General features: G+C 58.6%; 1 non-coding gene and 1 pseudogene across 1 annotated transcript; both read left to right on the forward strand.

Moving 5' to 3' along the window:
- The first annotated feature begins 13433 nt into the window (after positions 1 to 13433).
- Positions 13434 to 13587, forward strand: LOC136684312 (5.8S ribosomal RNA). Its single transcript, XR_010799644.1, has one exon. It is a non-coding gene; the product is annotated as a 5.8S ribosomal RNA (ribosomal RNA).
- Positions 13588 to 13859: 272 nt separating this feature from the next.
- LOC136684316 (28S ribosomal RNA) overlaps positions 13860 to 14101 on the forward strand; it is a 4392-nt pseudogene continuing 4150 nt past the window's right edge.

Here is a 14101-nt window from a genome sequence, read left to right on the forward strand (position 1 = left end):
GACCCCGGTGATGCGAATTTGATGCCCGAGGAGTGACTCACCTCTGGGCTAAGGGTGGTGGTATGCTCGGCCCCCCCTCTGGAGGTCTCGAATGACTTCCATGGACCCCGGTGATGCGAATTTGATGCCCGATGAGGAGCACACCTCTGGGCTAAGGGTGGTGGTATGCTCGGCCCCCCCTCTGGAAGTCTAAACTGACTTCCATGGACCCCGGTGATGCGAATTTGATGCCCGAGGAGTGACTCACCTCTGGGCTAAGGGTGGTGGTATGCTCGGCCCCCCCCTCTGGAGGTCTCGAATGACTTCCATGGACCCCGGTGATGCGAATTTGATGCCCGATGAGGAGCACACCTCTGGGCTAAGGGTGGTGGTATGCTCGGCCCCCCCTCTGGAAGTCTAAACTGACTTCCATGGACCCCGGTGATGCGAATTTGATGCCCGAGGAGTGACTCACCTCTGGGCTAAGGGTGGTGGTATGCCCAGCCCCCCCTCTGGAGGTCTCGAATGACTTCCATGGACCCCGGTGAAGCGTATTTCATGCCCGATGAGGAGCACACCTCTGGGCTAAGGGTGGTGGTAAGCCCGGCCCCCCCTCTCTGGAGGTCTAGATTGACTTCCATGGACCCCGGTTAAGCGTATTTCATGCCCGAGGAGTGACGCCCTCTGGGCTAAGGGTGGTGGTATGCCCGGCCCCCCCTCTGGAGGTCTCCAAAACCTAAGTCGAGACTTCCATGGACCCCGGTTATCCGAATTTCATGCCCGAGGAGTGACGCCCTCTGGGCTTAGGGTGGTGGTAAGCCCGGCCCCACTCTCTGGAGGTCTAAACTGACTTCCATGGACCCCGGTGATCCGAATTTCATGCCCGAGGAGTGACGCCCTCTCGGCTAGGGTGGTGGTAAGTGCAGCCCCCCCTCTCTGGAGGTCTAAAATGACTTCCATGGACCCCGGTGAAGCGAATTTCATGCCCGAGGAGTGACGCCCTCTCGGCTAGGGTGGTGGTAAGCCAGGCCCCCCCTCTCTGGAGGTCAAAACTGACTTCCATGGACCCCGGTATAGCGTATTTCATGCCCGAGGAGTGACGCCCTCTGGGCTAAGGGTGGTGGTATGCCCGGCCCCCCCTCTGGAGGTCTCCAAAACCTAAGTCGAGACTTCCATGGACCCCGGTTATCCGAATTTCATGCCCGAGGAGTGACGCCCTCTGGGCTAAGGGTGGTGGTAAGCCCGGCCCCCCCTCTCTGGAGGTCTAAAATCACTTCCATGGACCCCGGTGTAGCGTATTTCATGCCCGAGGAGTGACGCCCTCTGGGCTTAGGGTGGTGGTAAGCCCGGCCCCACTCTCTGGAGGTCTAAACTGACTTCCATGGACCCCGGTTATCTGAATTTCATGCCCGAGGAGTGACGCCCTCTGGGCTTAGGGTGGTGGTAAGCCCGGCCCCACTCTCTGGAGGTCTAAACTGACTTCCATGGACCCCGGTTATCCGAATTTCATGCCCGAGGAGTGATGAACCTCTGGGCTAAGGGTGGTGGTAAGTGCAGCCCCCCCTCTGGAGGTTTCCAAAACCTAAGTCGAGACTTCCATGGACCCCGGTGATGCGAATTTCAAGCCCGAGGAGTGGTGCCCTCTGGGCTAAGGGTGGTGGTAAGCCCGGCCCCCCCCTCTCTGGAGGTCTAAAAGGACTTCCATGGACCCCGGTATAGCGTATTTCATGCCCGAGGAGTGACGCCCTCTGGGCTTAGGGTGGTGGTAAGTGCAGCCCCCCCTCTGGAGGTTTCCAAAACCTAAGTCGAGACTTCCATGGACCCCGGTGATGCGAATTTCAAGCCCGAGGAGTGGTGCCCTCTGGGCTAAGGGTGGTGGTAAGCCCGGCCCCCCCTCTCTGGAGGTCTAAACTGACTTCCATGGACCCCGGTGTAGCGTATTTCATGCCCGAGGAGTGACGCCCTCTGGGCTTAGGGTGGTGGTAAGCCAGGCCCCCCCCCCTCTCTGGAGGTCAAAATTGACTTCCATGGACCCCGGTTATCCGAATTTTATGCCCGAGGAGTGACGCCCTCTGGGCTAAGGGTGGTGGTAAGTCCGGCTCCCACCCTCTGGATGCGTTCAAAACCTAAGTCGAGACTTCCATGGACCCCGGTGATGCGAAGTGACATGCCCGAAGAGTGGTGCCTTCTGGGCTAAGGTTGTGATAAGCCCGGTCTCTCCTCTGGAGGTCTGTGGTTTTAAAGTGAATATTTTCTAAGTCCCTCACCTGAGATTTTAAGAGAATCAGGACCCTCCTCAAGCCTCGTAGCGAGTCCGAGGGAGGTTCATCGTTGTCGGCTATGCGAAAGGGGTTCAGACGCCTCTAATCCTGTGGGCATATGGTTTCTCAGCCTGGTGCCGTCGGGATATTAGGGAGGCATTAAATCAGACGTAAGTTTGGGTAACAGCGATGCGAAACGCTATGCCCAAAGGAGTGGCTTCCCGATGGGCTTGAAATAATGGGAATGTCCGCTCTGCTTCCCTGGATGTGTTCAAAACCTAAGTCGAGACATCCGTAGACCCCGTTGATGCGAATTCCATGCCCGAGGAGTGACGCCCTCTGGGCTTAAGGGTGGTGGTAAGACCGGCCCCACTCTCTGGAGGTCTAAACTGACTTCCATGGACCCCGGTGATTCGAATTTCAAGCCCGAGGAGGTGCACACCTCCGGGCTAAGGGGATGGTTTGGGTGGCCTCCCCTCTGGATGTGTTCAAAACCTAAGTTGAGACATCCATAGACCCCGGTAATCCGAATTTCATGCCCGAGGAGTGACGCCCTCTGGGCTTAAGAGTGGTGGTAAGACCGGCCCCACTCTCTGGAGGTCTAAACTGACTTCCATGGACCCCGGTGATGCGAATTTCATGCCCGAGGAGTGGCGCCCTCTGGGCTAAGAGTGGTGGTAAGACCGGCCCCACTCTCTGGATGTCTAAAATGACTTCCATGGACCCCGGTGATTCGAATTTGAAGCCCGAGGAGGTGCACACCTCCGGGCTAAGGGGATGGTTTGGGTGGCCTCCCCTCTGGATGTGTTCAAAACCTAAGTTGAGACATCCATAGACCCCGGTAATCCGAATTTCATGCCCGAGGAGTGACGCCCTCTGGGCTTAAGGGTGGTGGTAAGACCGGCCCCACTCTCTGGATGTCTAAAATGACTTCCATGGACCCCGGTGATGCGAATACACAAGCCCGAGGAGTGGCACACCTCTGGGCTAAGGGGATGGTTTGGGTTGCCTCCCCTCTGGAGGTCTAAAAATGACTTCCATAGACCCCGGCGAAGCGAATTTAAAGCCCGAGGACTGGCACCCCTCTGGGCTAAGGGGATGGTTAGGGTGGCCTCCCCTCTGGATGTCTAAAATGACTTCCATGGACCCCGGTGATGCGAATACACAAGCCCGAGGATTGGCACACCTCTGGGCTAAGGGGATGGTTTGGGTTGCCTCCCCTCTGGAGGTCTAAAAATGACTTCCATAGACCCCGGCGAAGCGAATTTAAAGCCCGAGGACTGGCACCCCTCTGGGCTAAGGGTGGTGGTTAATCCGGCCCCCCCTTCTGGATGTGTTCAAAACCTAAGTCGAGACATCCATGGACCCCGGTGATGCGAAGTGACATGCCCGAGGAGTGGCGCCCTCTGGGCTAAGGTTGTGATAAGCCCGGTCTCTCCTCTGGAGGTCTGTGGTTTTAAAGTGAAAATTTTCTAAGTCCCTCACCTGAGATTTTAAGAAAATCAGGACCCTCCTCAAGCCTCGTAGCGAGTCCGAGGGAGGTTCATCGTTGTCAGCTATGCGAACGAGGTTCCAATGCCTCAAATCCTGTGGGCATATGGTTTCTCAGCCTGGTGCCGTCGGGATATTAGGGAGGCATTAAATCAGACGTAAGTTTGGGTAACAGCGATGCGAAACGCTATGCCCAAAAGAGTGGCTTCCCGATGGGCTTGAAATAATGGGAATGTCCGCTCTGCTTCCCTGGATGTGTTCAAAACCTAAGTCGAGACATCCGTAGACCCCGTTGATGCGAATACCGAAGCCCGAGGACTGGCACACCTCTGGGCTAGGGTGGGGATAAGATATGCCCCCACCCTCTGGAGGTTTTCAAAACCTAAGTCGAGACCTCCATAGACCCCGGTGATGCGAATACCGAAGCCCGAGGACTGGCACCCCTCTGGGCTAGGGTGGGGATAAGATATGCCCCCACCCTCTGGAGGTTTTCAAAACCTAAGTCGAGACCTCCATAGACCCCGGTGATGCGAATACCGAAGCCCGAGGACTGGCACCCCTCTGGGCTAGGGTGGTGGTTAATCCGGCCCCCCCTCTGGAGGTTTTCAAAACCTAAGTTGAGACCTCCGTAGACCCCGGTGATGCGAATACCGAAGCCCGAGGACTGGCACCCCTCTGGGCTAGGGTGGTGGTTAATCCGGCCCCCCCTCTGGAGGTTTTCAAAACCTAAGTTGAGACCTCCGTAGACCCCGGTGATGCGAATACCGAAGCCCGAGGACTGGCACACCTCTGGGCTAGGGTGGTGGTTAATCCGGCCCCCCCTCTGGAGGTTTTCAAAACCTAAGTTGAGACCTCCGTAGACCCCGGTGATGCGAATACCGAAGCCCGAGGACTGGCACACCTCTGGGCTAAGGGGTTGGTATGCTCGGCCTCCCCTCTGGAAGTCTAAAAATAATTAGAAATATTTCTAAGTTCGACAACGAGCACTGGCAGAACTGGACCAAAGACTTCCATACACCCCGGTGATGCGAAGTTTCAAGCCCGAGGAGTGGCACACCTCTGGGCTAAGGGGATGGTTTGGGTTGCCTCCCCTCTGGAGGTCTAAAAATGACTTCCATGGACCCCGTTGATGCGAATACACAAGCCCGAGGACTGGCACACCTCTGGGCTAAGGGGATGGTTTGGGTTGCCTCCCCTCTGGAGGTCTAAAAATGACTTCCATGGACCCCGTTGATGCGAATACACAAGCCCGAGGAGTGGCACACCTCTGGGCTAAGGGGATGGTTTGGGTTGCCTCCCCTCTGGATGTCTAAAATGACTTCCATGGACCCCGTTGATGCGAATACACAAGCCCGAGGACTGGGACACCCTCTGGGCTTAAGGTGGAGGTAAGCCCGGCCTCCCCTCTTTATTAAAAAAAAACTCTAAGTCCCAACGGCAAATGCCAGAGCTTTAAGCCGAAACTCAAGAGAGTTCGATCGGTATAACTGACTTGACTATCTGCCCTTAGCCCCCGATGGTTCATTCTATATATGCCCGGAGAAGTGGCTGGTTTCCGGGGCCAAAAAAGCCAAATGGTCTCCTATATTCATGCGACGGGTGCCTAAAGGTAAGTTTACCGCCCCCAGTGAACTGCCTAAGGTCCATAGGCCTCCGACCACTGCTCCCTTAGCGGGGCGGTGGAACGGGCCGCCCGCCGACAAAGTTAACTGTTAAACCCATTTAATTTCAATGACCTTTAGTTCCAACTCCCTCCCTGGGGGGGATTGGTTCTATATATGCCCGGAGAAGTGGCTGGTTTCCGGGGCCAAAAAAGCCAAATGGTCTCCTATATTCATGCGACGGGTGCCTAAAGGTAAGTTTACCCACCCCGGTGAACTGCCTAAGGTCCATAGGCCTCCGACCACTGCTCCCTTAGCGGGGCGGTGGAACGGGCCGCCCGCCGACAAAGTTAACTGTTAAACCCATTTAATTTCAATGACCTTTAGTTCCAACTCCCTCCCTGGGGGGGATTGGTTCTATATATGCCCGGAGAAGTGGCTGGTTTCCGGGGCCAAAAAAGCCAAATGGTCTCCTATATTCATGCGACGGGTGCCTAAAGGTAAGTTTACCCACCCCGGTGAACTGCCTAAGGTCCATAGGCCTCCGACCACTGCTCCCTTAGCGGGGCGGTGGAACGGGCCGCCCGCCGACAAAGTTAACTGTTAAACCCATTTAATTTCAATGACCTTTAGTTCCAACTCCCTCCCTGGGGGGGATTGGTTCTATATATGCCCGGAGAAGTGGCTGGTTTCCGGGGCCAAAAAAGCCAAATGGTCTCCTATATTCATGCGACGGGTGCCTAAAGGTAAGTTTACCCACCCCGGTGAACTGCCTAAGGTCCATAGGCCTCCGACCACTGCTCCCTTAGCGGGGCGGTGGAACGGGCCGCCCGCCGACTAAGTTAACCCATAACCACTGATCGTTTAAGTCTTAAGGCCGGTCGGACCTCGTAAAAAGTCTCCCTCTGGGAGGATCACCCAATCTCCACCCCCCCTCCATCTCCAAACCGAAGCAAGTACCACACGGGAACACTCTGTTTGGGGATTCAGAAATAAATGTATTTATTTCGCAGTAAAACATATCAAAGCCACGGGGGTGCAGAAACACGGAGTGAATCCCGGCTGGGTTGCGCTTTGAAGAGGGTCCGGTTCAGGCCGTTTCGAGGGCGGAAAGACGGTTCTCACGAGCCCGCATCACATCGGCCGCAGAGAGGCCGGCTCGGTAGAAGGCCCGGGCAGTGATGTTGGAGTGGCACATGCTTGTCGTCACTCGATCTCTATCTTCGGCCGGCAGAGTCGAAACCTGAAACAGAGGTGCGAGGTGTCAGAAGTAGGAAGGCCGGGGTTAAGAGCCCACATAAGTCGGATTAAGTTCAACACTCACTTGGTTCGAAACAGCCGTGCGGATCAGGTTGAAGGCCACCGCGCCTCCGAGGCCCGCATCCGTCCACGCGATCCGAAGCAGTGAGTTTGGCTTGCGCAGCTGGTTCCCCCTGTCCAAGAACACGAACCCGTCCCGGGCCCCGTGTAAGTCGCTGAGTGCGGTCAACCAGGCCAGCTCTGTGGCAGACAACCCGATCGGAGCGTCCCCGAACGAGGCGTTGGTCTTGTGTTCACGAACATAAACCACGAAGCCGGTGCCATCCGTGGTGCTGGCTTGCCTCAACTCTCCAACCGTCAGGTTGAGAAACACAACCGACCGGTGACCGGTTAAGACAGACAAAAGGCCGAGCAGGTACCCCTGGAGCATCCGTAGCGTCGACCGGCGGGCGGTGTCCCCCGTCCGGGCCGCGTCTATGAGCTCTGGGATTCGGGTCTTAGCGTGGCTTAGGAAGACCCTGAAATCCGAAGGTTGCGGCAAGCGACTCAGCTTCGCTCTCTTCACGCGCTGGCGATGGCCCAGAATCGTGCGTGCGATGTCCCGATGAGCCTTGGCGAAGGTCAGCTTCAGCCTCTGGAGCTCTTCGGGGCTGACCCCGGCGGTCTCTGGGTCGAAGGCAGCGACGTGGGAGACGAACGCCTTGGCGCTGTGCAGGTAACACTTAACGGTTGTCGAAGCGTAACCCAGTTTCTGAAGGCTCTGTACCCAAGTGGGAACGTTCGTGTGATGGACGAAAGACAGGTCTGTGAATTGGCAGCCGGGCGGGGCGCAGTGAAGCAGGAACCGAATAACGTGGCCCCGTCGCTGGCGAGAGTTCTCGATGTCCTTCGGTGACGCGTCGACCCGCAGGTAGAACTTCTGAAAGTCGTCTACCGAACGGCTGACGTAGGTGTCCCGAAACCGATGCGGGATCACGAGCTGCCTCCCCCGGGAGGTTCGCCGTGCCCGCTCGGTCTCTGAATCCGTGTCCGAGGTGGATTCGGCAGGGGAAGACTCGCTCGGTTGGTAGTCGCTGTCGACCGGCTCCGGCGTGGCTTGGCCCGTAGTGGCTTGGCCCGGGGAGGCTTGGTCCGGCGAGGCTGGGTCCGGCGAAGCTGGGTCCGGCGTGTTGGGTCCCGGCGTGCTTGGGCCCGGCGTGCTTGGGCCCGGCATGGCTGGGTCCGGCATGCTGGGGCCCGGCGTGCTGGGGCCCGGCGAGGCTGGATTCGGGGAACAGGATACCGAGGGCGGTGGAGGGTTCCGCGGCTTAGACTGTTGATAGCGACGCAGAAGGTGGATGGTGCGAAGGCGTCGAGCGGCAGAGAGAGCGATCCGAAGGGCGAGGCCTTTGAGGGAATGCGCCGAGCCCAGGTGATCCGCCGGCGAAGAGAGAGACGGCAGGCCGCAGAGAGGGCAGTCGAGCTGGGACGAATTCTCCCCACTTTGGTCCAGTCCCCGGAGAAAGTCAATGTCGGCAGATCCAAGGCGGTGGAAGGTGGTATAATGGGAAGTCAGATCCGTAATGGCTTGCTCGCAGAGCGGGCAAGCATCAGGCGTGGTTGGCTCCGGCGTGCTTGGGTCCGGTGAGCTTGGGTACAGCATGGTTGGGTCCGGCGTGCTTGGGTCCGGCGTGCTTGGGTCCGGCGTGTTCGGGTCCGGCGTGTTCGGGTCCGGCGTGTTCGGTCCCGGCGTGCTCGGTCCCGGCGTGCTCGGTCCCGGCGTGTTCGGTCCCGGCGCGCTCGGTCCCGGCGTGCTTGGTCCCGGCGGCGAGGCTGGATTCGGGGAACGGGATCCCGAGGGCGGTGGAGGGTTCCGCGGCTTAGACTGTTGATAGCGACGCAGAAGGTGGAGGGTGCGAAGGCGTCGAGCGGCAGAGAGAGCGATCCGAAGGGCGAGGCCTTTGAGGGAATGCGCCGAGCCCAGGTGATCTGCCGGCGAAGAGAGAGACGGCAGGCCGCAGAGAGGGCAGTCGAGCTGTGATGAATTCTCCCCGCTTCGGTCCAGTTCTCGGAGGAAGGCTGCGTCGTCCGGTCCGAGTCTGTGGAAGATGGTAAAGTGGAAAGTCAGATCCGTAGCAATGGCTTGTTCGCAAAGCGGGCAGCTATCCATGGTGAGAGACTGACGGCTCCGAGTGAAGGCGACCCCTTATATAGCCCCCGGTTCGTGCATAATTAGGGGTTATGGGCGTTGATCGCTCCCGTTCGCGTTCGACGTTCGCCCATCTTGGGTGTATGAACCAATGAGAACCAAGACCGATAGCGTATTACTGCCAAAATTAGTCCCGGTTTCCGAGCCAGGTGCCGGGCAGAGCGATGGGGAGTGGTCCCCAAGGTCCGTGGGGCCTACCACTGTCATAAATCCGAGTGGCTTCCACTCGGTCCGCCTCGACCGGGTACCTTTAAGGTCAAGTCCCAACCCCGGATCTCGTATCACGGTGGTATTGGGACTGCCTGTGGGTCTATAGGCCACCGACCATCTGCCCACTTGTGGGGCGGGTGGAACGGGCCGCCCCGTCGATTGTTATAAGCCCGTTGTGTCCACCCCGATGATTCGTTCGATGTATGCCTGGGAAGGTAAAACATTCCTGGGCATGGGGGGTCGAGCGTATGAGGGGTTTCCCCCGTCCCGAAAGAGAGAGTTTTCCGACCGATGATTCGTTCGATATGCCTGCCCGGGGAGGGTCAACTTCCCTGGGCACCGGGGGGTCGAACGTATGAGGATTGTCCCCCTTTTTAAACCCATAAATTTGCCCGTGCGCGAGTCGACGGGGCCGCGTAACCCCCCGAGGCGTTGGCCGGCGGTCATCCGCCGGTCCGTGGGATCTCCCGACCTTTCCCCTCCTTTGAGCGGGACGTGGGAGCGCACCACCGGGCCCCCGGCTGGAAACGGCCGGAGGCAAAGAGCGCATTAGAGGTGACACGGATCGGTCTTCCACAGACCGCGGCTGGAAGTTCGCAGGGTCGGCCTACGGGATCCGACCCTTCGTCTTCTTAAACGCAGACTTCCGTAGGCTCCGGGGGGCGAAACCGTAAACCTTTGCCGACCTCCTCGCACTGCGAGGGGGCCAGGATTTGCGGCTTGTCCGCGTATCGGTCCTACCAAGGACCGCGGCTGGAAGTTCGGTGGTGAGCCCTCGACCTTACGAGATTGAGGGCAAAACCCTTCGTCTTCTGAACATCAGACGGCTCCGGTGGTGGCGTACCGTAAAAACCTATGCCGACTTCCTCGCGCTTTGAGGGGGCCAGGATTCTCTTCCATTCTCTTCCCTTAACGGCTGTCCTTCACGGCCGTTCGAGCTCGGTATACGCGGAGCACCAGGGGCAGGCTTCTAAGCCTAAATACAGTGCTTAGAGCGATCCTCCCCACCTTGTGCTCCCAGCCTCCATGGCTCGTGGATGCCCGTAAGAGGCATGTCCGCTTGTCCAGAACGGTTCCGAGGGGGACTTAGTCGGCCGGTCGATCCAACAGTAGGTCCGTTCAACGTCCGCGTCGGTGGTGCCTTAGGGTCGGGATCCGTTTGAGGGAAGGACCCGGCCCCTAGCCTGCACCGTCCGGGCGAGAATCATACGTTTTCCAAGTTGCCAAGTCGATTGCAGACCCCCACAGCGGGGTCGCGTTCGATCCTCTTCGCTGGTGTCCCCTGAGATCACTCTCACGGGCTCCATGCGCCCCCTCTCTTTCCCCGTCCGGGGTTTGAGATCCAAGGGGGGTCGGTCTGGTTGATCCTGCCAGTATTATATGCTTGTCTCAAAGATTAAGCCATGCAAGTCTAAGTACACACGGGTTTTGGTACAGTGAAACTGCGAATGGCTCATTAAATCAGTTATGGTTCCTTTGATCGCTCCACACGTTACTTGGTATAACTGTGGTAATTCCAGAGCTAATACATGCAAACGAAGCGTTGGAAGGGTTCTGGGGGTCGGCGTGAAATGCTCTCCCGGCCCCTGTCCCCCGGATACGTGCATTTATCAGAACCGAAAAACCCTCCCGGCTCCGGTCGGGTCGCTTTGGTGACTCTAGATAACCTCTGGCCGATCGTTAAGCCCTCCGGGGCGGCGACGTATCATTCGAGTGTCTGCCCTATCAACTTTCGACGGTAGGCTACGTGCCTACCGTGGTGACCACGGGTAACGGGGAATCTGGGTTCGATTCCGGAGAGGGAGCCTGAGAAACGGCTACCACTTCCAAGGAAGGCAGCAGGCGCGCAAATTACCCATTCCCGACACGGGGAGGTAGTGACGAAAAATATCGATGCGGGTCCTATGATCCTGTGGAGCGTAATCGAAATGAACTCAATCTATGTCCGTGAGTGATGACCCATTGGAGGGCAAGTCTGGTGCCAGCAGCCGCGGTAATTCCAGCTCCAATAGCGTATGCTAAAGTTGCTGCAGTTAAAAAGCTCGTAGTTGGATGTGGGGACAGGTCTCGGATCCCCTGTACTGTCCGGGATGGCGTGGGGAGCTCCTTCGGGGGTGACCCCCTGTCTCTGGGTGGATGTTGGGACCTGGTCCCTACCCGCCGGTGTCCTCTGCTCGCCGGCCGCGGAGAAGCCCTTAGCTGGGTACTTCACTGCGGTGCACGGTGGGTTGGAGGGTCCGGAGCGTTTACTTTGAATAAAGCAGAGTGCTCAAAGCAGGCCGACACGTGCCATGTCTGACTGAGCTAGGAATAATGGAATAGGGCCCTTCCGCGGGGCTTCGGGGTCTCTCCTTCGGGACGGCTGGTCGTTCCGGAGTGGGGCTCCGGGGCTTCCACGGTCCTATTTCGTGGGTTTTAAGGACCGAGGGCAATGATTAAGAGGGACGGCCGGGGGCATCCGTACCACACCGATAGAGGTGAAATTCGTTGACCGGTGTGGGACGAACGAAAGCGAAAGCATTTGCCAAGAATGTTTTCATTAATCAAGAACGAAAGTCGGGGGAGCGAAGACGATCAGATACCGTCGTAGTTCCGACCGTAAACTATGCCGACCCGCGATCCGGCGGCGTGAGGCTAGCGACCATGACCCGCCGGGCAGCGTGAGGGAAACCACGAGTCTTTGGGCTCTGGGGGGAGTACGGTTGCAAAGCTGAAACTTAAAGGAATTGACGGAAGGGCACCACCAGGAGTGGAGCTTGCGGCTTAATTTGACTCAACACGGGGAATCTCACCCGGCCCGGACACGGTAAGGATTGACAGATTGATGGCTCTTTCTTGATTCTGTGGGTGGTGGTGCATGGCCGTTGGGAGTTCGTGGAGCGATTCGTCTGGTTAACTCCGATAACGGACGAGACCCTGTGCCTTAAAAAGTTACACGGCCCTCCCTTGGGTCCCTGTGGGGGCTTGCGGCCCGAGGGGTTCGTCGGTCGGTGGCCGAACTTCTTAGAGCGATCCGGGGCAAGGCAAAGCCGTATGAGATTCGGGGCCATAACAGGTCTGTGATGCCCTTAGACGCCCGGGGCCGCACGTGAGTTACACTGGCTGGTTCAGCATGTGCATCCATCCTATGCCGAAAGGCCTGGGCAATCCTATGAACGCCTTCCCCGCTGGGGATAGGGGATTGTAACTTTTCCCCTTGAACGAGGAATTCCAAGTAGTCGCGGGTCACCAGCCCGCGTCGATTAAGTCCCTGCCCTTTGTACACACCGCCCGTCGCTACTACCGATTGGATGGCCTGGTGAGGTCCTCGGACCATCTCCGAGGTGCCCCTTTACCGGGGGGTTGCCTCGTTGAGGTGGGAAGTCGATCGAACCTGGGCATCTAGAGGGAGTAAAAGTCGTAACAAGGTTTCCGTAGGGGAACCTGCGGAAGGATCATTAACGGTGACCTGGCCACGGCCGGTTGTCGAGTCGGACTCGAGAGGCCAAACCTCCCCCGGCGGGTACCTTCAAGGTATGGACCGCAGAAGCCTCGTACCTTTCGTCGTCGGCCGACGTGAGTCTCTCCCCCTCCGGGTGGGTGGACGTAGCGAGCCGGCTTCGGAACTCGGGGTTATGCGAGGACCGCCTTAGGTGCATAGGTACCCCGGTCCGCCCCCCTCGTTCGCGGGGGGGAGAGTGGCGCCGGAGCCGCCCGCCGGGTCGTTAAACCAACCATTGATCGTTGAAGGCTTGATTGTGCGTGCGCGAGTCAAAGGGGCTTACTCACCCCCAGGGCGTTGGCCGGTGCTCGCCGGCCTCGGTGGGATCTCCCTGAACCCATCCCCCCGGCACAGGGGGTGGTGGTGGACGGGAGCGTACCGCCGGGCGAAACTCTTTCCCCTCACGGGGTTGGAGCGGAGCTTAAGAGCGCATGCAAATACCCCGATGTTGGCTTCGCAGAGACGGACCGTATAATAGTCTAAGGCCGGTGCGCGAGTTGAAGGGGCCTCACGAACCCCGGATGCGTTTAAACACCCGAAGGAGACGGCCGGTGCCCGCCGGTCCTGACTAGGTGGGATCTACCCAGCGCCTTCCCCTAAGCGGGGGACTTGGGAGCGTACCACCGGGCCTCGCTCATACCCTCCGGGGTGGAGAGCTTGGCTTTGAGCGCACGCCTGAATGCCTTAGACCGGGACCCGTAACGCAGCGAACCAAACCCTGGGCCTCGCCGGGAACGGTGGGGCCTAGACCCGGTCTCCTAAACCACGTAAGTCTCGGGCACCTACTCGGGCGATCGTCCCCCGGGCCGTAACTCCTCGGTCCGGTGGTGACGCCCAGGTTCAATGACCTTCCCCCCTCCACGGGGGGGAAGGCACCCGGCTTGAAATATTGTCAAACGTTGTCTCGTGTTCGAATGGCTTCCTTCGCCCGGCCTGTAACGGGCCGGGCACAAACCTCATACAACTCTTAGCGGTGGATCACTTGGCTCGTGCATCGATGAAGAACGCGGTAACCTGCGTTAAATAATGTGAATTGCAGAACACAGATCATCGATATTTCGAACGCACATGGCGGCCGCGGGGGTCCATCCCGCGGCCACGCCTGTCTGAGGGTCGGTTTACCCATCGATCGGTCTTCCTAGACCGCGGCTGGGAGTTCGCAGGGCCTCCACCTCGGACGGCCCTTCGTCTCCCTAAACCCAGACTCGGGCCTTAAACCCGACGTGTGGCGAGAGCTCCGGACGTAGGGAGAGCCATTAGGTCCGGGTCCAATCCGTCATAGTCTCTCCCCGCTGGGCTCTCCGCCGCCGTCGGAGAGTGGGTACCGTAACACGGCGAGCGGCCGGGGGGTTCGCGCCCCCCGCGCCCCGCAAAACAGTCTCGTAGTGCGACCTCAGATCAGACGAGACAACCCGCTGAACTTAAGCATATCAGTAAGCGGAGGAAAAGAAACTAACAAGGATTCCCCTAGTAGCGGCGAGCGAAGAGGGAAGAGCCCAGCGCTGAATCCCACTTTCCCCTGACCGGGGTGGGCCGGGAAATGTAGCGTACGGAAGTCCGTTTGGTCTCGGTGCGGACGCGGGACCAAGTTTTGCAAGGAAGTGTCTTCCGCAGATGGTGAAGGCCCGGT

The sequence above is a fragment of the Hoplias malabaricus genome, unplaced genomic scaffold (assembly GCF_029633855.1).
Source record: "Hoplias malabaricus isolate fHopMal1 unplaced genomic scaffold, fHopMal1.hap1 scaffold_248, whole genome shotgun sequence".
Lineage (NCBI taxonomy): Eukaryota > Metazoa > Chordata > Actinopteri > Characiformes > Erythrinidae > Hoplias > Hoplias malabaricus.